Source organism: Elephantulus edwardii, unplaced genomic scaffold (genome assembly GCF_000299155.1).
Source record: "Elephantulus edwardii isolate Elephantulus edwardi_28Jun2011 unplaced genomic scaffold, EleEdw1.0 scaffold00110, whole genome shotgun sequence".
NCBI lineage: Eukaryota > Metazoa > Chordata > Mammalia > Macroscelidea > Macroscelididae > Elephantulus > Elephantulus edwardii.
Window position 1 is genome coordinate 4,876,995 of NW_006399860.1, and position 7,384 is coordinate 4,884,378.

Below are 7,384 nucleotides of genomic sequence, written 5' to 3' on the forward strand. Positions count from 1 at the left end.
AGAAGATGGAGAGAACAGTTTAAAAGTGATATATGATAGCATATTATAATTATCACAAGAATCCAGAATTAAGGTTGCATAGCGGAGTGCATTTGGGGTGGGGTGGGGGAGGGCAGTGGGGCGAGGGGGGGCGAGGGGGAAGTATATACCAACAAAGTTTATCTTTTGCTTTTCAAAGAGAGGAGTGAACTGGGGGGAGGGGGTAAAGAAAAAAGTATAACAATGAATGAATGAAAATCCAAAATCTCTGTAAATATTCATTAAAATTAATAAAATAAAATTTAAAAAAAAACACAACTTGTTGTATTACAACTGCTCATTACTATTGAGGTGCAACCAACTAATAAGCTGGATTTTTATTAAGGTTTTTATGGCTGTAAATCACTGAAGAGGAAATAGCCTGCCTTTCTCTTGTAGAGACACTGGTGGATTTGAACTGTCAGAGAGGTGTGGCCTTTGGGTGAGCAGAGCAATTTGTTCAGGCCACCAGAGCCCCTTTGTTCTTGCTTTCACTTTGTGCAAAATAAGATGGTCTACCCTGAAAAGACTCCATTAAGATCTTCATTACAGGACTCTGGTGGCCTGGTTTATAGGGAGTTGTGCTGCCAACCAAAGTCCATGCATCTCTGGTAGTTTGAATCCACCCATGGCCTCACAGAGAAAGATGGACAACCTCATCTTTTTGAGATTTACAGCCTGGGAAACTGATGGAAGGTCTCTATCAGTTTTAATCCACTCAACAGTGAGTGAGAGGTGGTTCTTATTAGTTTACATTGTACATGAAAACAAAATTATATGATTTACAGGAATGATGGTTCCATACATCAAGTTTGTGGAAAGGGTCATCAGCAACAAGCATTATGTACATGACACAAGCTTCCTTGCAGAGTGAACAAGACTTAAAGCACTTACTGCAGATAGACAAATATAGTCATCATTATGGAACAGAGGTCAACAAGAAAACAGAAAGCCTCACAACTGGGTCAAGTGAAAACATCAGCATAGAAAAAAAATTGATAAAGTTGTTAGCAATTTCATTTTACTTGAATCCACAATCGACATCTATAGTAGCAGCAGTCAAGAAATCAAAAGGAGTATTACACTAGGAAAATCTGCTGTTCAGGACCTCTACAAAATGTTAAAGACAAAAGATATCAGCCTAAAGACCAAAGTCCATCTGTTACAAGCCATAGTATTTTCAACTGCTTCCTATACATGTGAAAGGTGGATACGGAATAAAGCTTAATTAATTAATCAATGAAGGAGAATGAATGCCTTTGAATTGTAGTGTTGGAGAACAATATTGAATATACTGTGGGCCACCAAAGGAACAAACAAGTCTATTTTGGAGAAGTGGGTAGAGGGAAAAGTTAAGGCATTAAGAAAGATCCAGCAGGGACATGAAAAAATAATGGTGGGCATAGTCAAATGATTAATTTTAAAAAACATAATGAATGGAAATGATTTTATGAAAGACAATATGAATTATGAATAGTGTGAATGGCAGTATATACAAACTTTGTAAGAAACCAATATAAAATATTTTTTTAATGTAAAAAAAACTGGTTCAAGTTTGTTTATCAGCATATAATACACACAATGTCAAGAATTGCTGTCAATAAATCACTGTCATCACTTCCAGATAGAGGTAGCAGAATATATTTGGCCATAGGGTACAATGGTCTAATTTTGAAAAAATTCAGAGGAGGTAATGCTAGACCTATCTATAGTCGAACAACCTCTAAACACTTATTATTACAGTCAAGATTAGTAGGACATCTACATTATCTATTGCTGCTATAAAGGTGTATGTGACTCATCAAGGAGAAAAGTGAACGGGGGGGGGAGGCGATGGGCAGGGAGAAAAGTGTACTGAATGACTGGAAACCCTAAGTCTGCAAAGTTTCATTAAAATTAATTTTAAAAAAATGTGTATGTGAGCCAAGAGGAAACCATATAAATGACCAAGTTAACCCGCAGACTTATGAACAACAATAAATTGTTGATTTAAGTCCCAAAATTTTAGGATTCTTTATTTTTTTATTATTATTAAATTTTATTAGTTTTAATGAGGATTCTTTATTTTCTAAGAGAATCATTTACTGAAATCCACAATACAAAGAGGATGAGACACCATCTCATTTACTTTCAACATGTAATTAGGAGAGGCTGGTCCTGGAGAAGGATATCCTGTTTGGCAAACTGGAGGGCAGTGAAAAAGAGAAAAATCCTCAAAGAGTTGGATTTACAGAGTTAATGCAACAATGACTTCATGCACGTATGAGCAGCATGTATGAGGATGTGGCAGGATCAGCCAAGATTTCTTCTGCTACGCATAGAGTTGGTCTCAGATGGAGCCCATTCAGTGATAACTAGTAACAAAAATAAAAGGCAACTGAAAAATCTATTAGATGTTGCTCTAAAAAGGAGAAAGTGATACACTATTTTGAGTGTTGCTAAAAGTCCAGGTGCAGTGAGAATAGATATGAGAACATTAGGTCAAGATATGTGGGAGAAGGGTTTGAGGAAAGAACATGTGGAGTGGCAGTGAGAAATCGCTAGGGAAACATGAAAAAATATCACAATGAACCCGTAGGTCAGAAATGAACTAACATTTATACCCTTGTTTCCAAGGGTATAAATCTTTATGGAAGCTGACAGTCAAATCTTCTCACATGAAGCAGCTGATAAATTTGAACTGTCAACCTTTGGTTTAGCAGCTAAATAGCTATAGAACCACTAGAGTTAAAAAGAATTACCCACTGTAAGAAAGATCAGAGAAATGGCACTGTAGCTTGGAAATAGAACTTTGTTTAGGATAGGATTTGTTAGATTTTATTTGTATTTTGATTGAAATTCCATTAGAGAAGAAGGCATTTCTTTGCAAAATATAGGAGAACCACAGTATAAACAAAGTCCATGACAAAAACTGTGGAAAGCAGAAAATTCGGTCTTTGGCAGAAGTAGGGACATACATTAGTAGCAAAGAATGCTTTGGTTTGTGGACAGGGAAACGTATTTAATGGATGGAAAATGATTCTGTTCCTTTCTGTATTCCAAAACTAAATAGGGGGGGGAAATATCATCTGAGCATAAACAGAAATTTTAGAACATTTACCAAGAAAGGAGATGAGGTAAAATATTAATGTTGTAAAGTTAGAAAATGAGTATGTAGGGAAGTGTAACAGGGTTATCATGTAGTTGTTAATGTCTACATGAAATTTATTGTCATACGTTCAAAATTAATCAGTTGTGCATTCCTCTCCAAGGACGGTAAATATCTCAGGTTCAGGCAAGAGAAAGACAAATAGTGTGTTTCTACTTTTTATACTCATCAACAAAGACTTTACATTTTCTTATTCCACTTCCTTCAGCTCTGGGGTTGAACAGGGATCATTCTTCTCAAAATGGTCATTTGAGTCTTACCATAAAGCATACAGGATAATTAGGAGGAGAACTCAAAAAATAAAGACATAGTTTAAGTAGAGAGTTGTCAAACAGAAAACCTCACTATTGGGTTTTAACAGACTCATAGTTGACTTTACATTGGGTTTCTGGTGCAATAAATGACAGAAAAAGCTTGGCCATATTTTGCCCCTGAAGCTGCTGGTAGATTCAAACTGCCAGAGGGGCATGGTCTTTGCGTTAGCAAAGCAACTCCTTGTAGACTACACCACCAAATCTCCCCTGTTAAAACAAAATATCCTGTTTTAGCACCTTTATCTGTACTGCCCCTATTTCTGTCTGGCTATATGCTATTTCTCTCCCTTTCTGGGATTGCCTGGAATTGGAGTAGCAAGAGGTTATGAGTGAGAATGGTGAGTTCCTTCACTCACTCCAAAGAGTGATACGAGGAAACTATTTACCAACACCATAACTGAAAGATGTTACATCACTTGAATATTAATAATTCATTTATTTATTTATCCATTTATCCAGATTTCTCTATTGATACTTTTATAGGACACACTTGAGATTATCAATGGAAATATAATTGTGGCTGCTAATCAAGGTGAAAAGTTTCATATTCTCAACTCTACCACTTTTTTTTTCAATTCACTTGCTCTGCATCTGAGAGCTAGATGATGAATAAAGATTACAGAAGAAAAATCTATACCTTTAAGTTGTGGTGTGAGGAAGAGTACTAAAAATCCCATGACCTACCAAAAGAACAAATAGATAAGCCATAGAGAAGGTACAGCCATAGTACTCCTTAGATATAAGAATGGTGAAGCTTCGGCTAACATACTTCAGGCATGTTGCTAGAAGGAGGTATTCCTCTGAAAGGGACATCATGCTAGGAAAAATGGAGGGTCAAAAAAAGACAGGAAGACTCTAAACTAGATGCCCAAAGTATGTTAAATGTATCATCAAAATTCTTCTTTCCATAGAGCAGCCTGGTTCATCCTCTCCAGAAAGGACCTGTTTGTTCTTTGAGCAGTCCATGGTATTTTCAGTACTCTTCTCCAGCACCACAACTCAAAAGTATAGATTCATCTATCATCTTTGTTCATTGTCCAGCTCTCTGATGCATAGCCAGTAGTTGCAAAGACTATGGCCTGGATCAGATGCACCTTAGTTTTCTAGACTGAGATGATTGCTTTTAAGTACTCTGTAGAGGTTCTTGGCTGCTGAGAAAAAAGGCTGTTGATTGTGGACTCAAGCAAATTGAAATAGTTAAAATCTCAATCTTTTCTGTCTATCATGATGCTGGCAAATGGCCCAGTGATGAGAATCTTCATTTTCTTGATATTGAGCTTCAATCCATATTGAAGGCTGCAGTTTTTGACCTTCTGCAACAAATGCTTCAGGTTCTCCTCAGTTTCAGCAACCAAAGTTGTGTCATCTGCATAACACAGGTTGTTGATGAATCTTCTTCCAATCCTGATGCTACATTCTTCCTCAAGAACTCAGCCTCCCAGCTGATCTGTTGTACATACAGGTTGAAAAGGTACGGAAATAGGATAGGATGCAGCCCTGGCACACACCTTTCCTGATTTTGTACCATGCAGTGTTTCCTTCCTCTGTTCTGATGACTGCCTCCTGGCCCAAGTGTTGGTTTCACATAAGAACAATCAAGTCTTCTTGGATTCCCATTCTTCCCAAAGTTAGCTCCAGTTTGTTGTGATCCACACAGTCAAAAGGTTCAAATTACTTTTAGAAGTTTGTGCTTTCACTTCCTATTATACCTCTTATACTTTAATATTTTCTACATGCTATGTCTTATCTCAAATGTTATAGAAGGCAATTAAATATGGAAAGTCTTCATCTCTGTCTTCTTCATCAGGCTCTTATTTCTCTTCTGAGAATATATATCTTTCAGATGTTTCGCATAAGGTCAATTATTTGGGTTAATCATGACAAATAACTACCATCTTTGGCAGGCTCTATAAAAAATATATCCACCACATTAACTAATATAGCATGATATTGATAGAGTGGAAAATATTCAAAAGAGTCTATTACATAATTAGATACTCTATTAAAAATAGTCCAGAAAGACCCTTTAATACCACTATCATTCAAATATATGTATCAACAACTGAAGTAAAAGAGGGAGAAATGATAATTTCTACCAATTTTGGCAATGGAAATCTATAAAATATGCAACTAAGATTCATTAATAGGAATTGGTGATTTGAATGCAAAAGTTGAAAACAAGAAAGACCAGAAGTCAGAAAATATCAGCTTGATGATAGAAATGAGGCTGGAGATAGGATGAGAGAATTTTTTAGAATCAATGACTTATTCATTATCAATATTTTTTATGAAAAACAGAAATAGTGATTATATACATGGACCTCATCTGATGAACAACACAGGAATCGGATTGATATCTTATACAGAGAAGATGGTTGAAGAAGATCAATGTTAGCTGTGAAAAGCAGGCTAGGTGCTGACTGGGGAAAGGGCCATCAAACACTCACATACAAGTTGAAATTAAAATGAAAAATTTAAAACAAATCCAAAAGAATAAAAATATAACCTTAAATCTATTCTTCCTGAACTTAAAAGCCTTATCAGAAACAGATTTGAAGTACCGAACACTAATTAATGAAGACTAGATGAGTTGTGGGATGATATAAAGAATATTATTAATGAAAAAAGAATCTTCTTCTTTTGGAATAAGAAGAGAACACCAAAATATATGTCAGAAGATACTGTATATTGCACTAGAATGCCGAGAAACCACAACAAAGGGAGGAAAAAAAGAACTTATAGTTGAGCAGACGATTTCAAAGGGCAGGTCCTGAAGACCGAGCAAAGAATTATAACAAAAAGTAAGAACTAGGAGTCATAAAATAAAAGGAGAACTCTCGTGGCATTTCCCAAGATGAAGAAACTTAAAAACAAATTTTAGCCTTGAGTTGCAATACTTAAGGATGATGTGGACAAGATGGTGAGTTACCTATGAAGCATTTTTTTAAAAGGATGGAAAGAATACATGGAATCACTACAAAAAAGGGGGGGAAAGCTGACACAGAACACTTTCAGTAATAGCATATGATCAAGAAGCAATGGTAATAAAGGAAGAAGTTCAAGCTCCTTAGAAGGAATCAACAAAAAATAAAGCCCCAGGAATCGATGGAATACAAATTGATATATTTCAATAAACAGATACAGTCCTGGATGCCCTCATCATGTGTGACTAGAAATCTGGAGGACAAGGAAAGCTACCTGGCAAACTTACTGGAAGAGATTCATATTGATTCCCATTCCCCCCCCCAAAAAAAATTAATCCAGTAGTATATAGATATTATAAAAAATATAATTAGTATCACATACAAGCAAAATCTTGCTGAAGATTATCGGAAAACAACTAGAGAAGTATCTTAATAGAAAACTGTCAGCAATATAATCTTAGCTTAGAAGAGAACATGGCAGTAGGGATATCATTGCTGATGTCAAACAGATCTTGGCTGAAAGCAGAGAGAACCAGAAGGATGTCTATTTTGTGTTTTGTCGACGCTTTTACCACCTAAAAGAGAAAACCAAAAACTTATCAAACCCAGTGATAATTACTACACTGAAGTACATATTAAGCACGGAGTTCCATGCAAGAACTGTGAATAAATTTTATTTCTTCTCATTAAAGGAATCCCAAACATGAGAATAATAGGAACGAGAGAAATAATGCATACGGAAAGGGTAAACGTGGAGAACAAAGAAGATGAAAAAGAATAGATAATTGAGTTTATGGAGAAGAATTTTAAAATTGCTGTTGAGGATGATAGAAAGGTGATATATGAAGGGTCTTTTGATGCCATTCTGAAATGTACCCACAGCACTTGTGGTGGTGGTGGTGTTAAGTGCCATTTAGTCAACTATAGCAGTGCAGGCCTGAGACCTACACAAGGGAATAATCAGAATGCACCCACAGTAT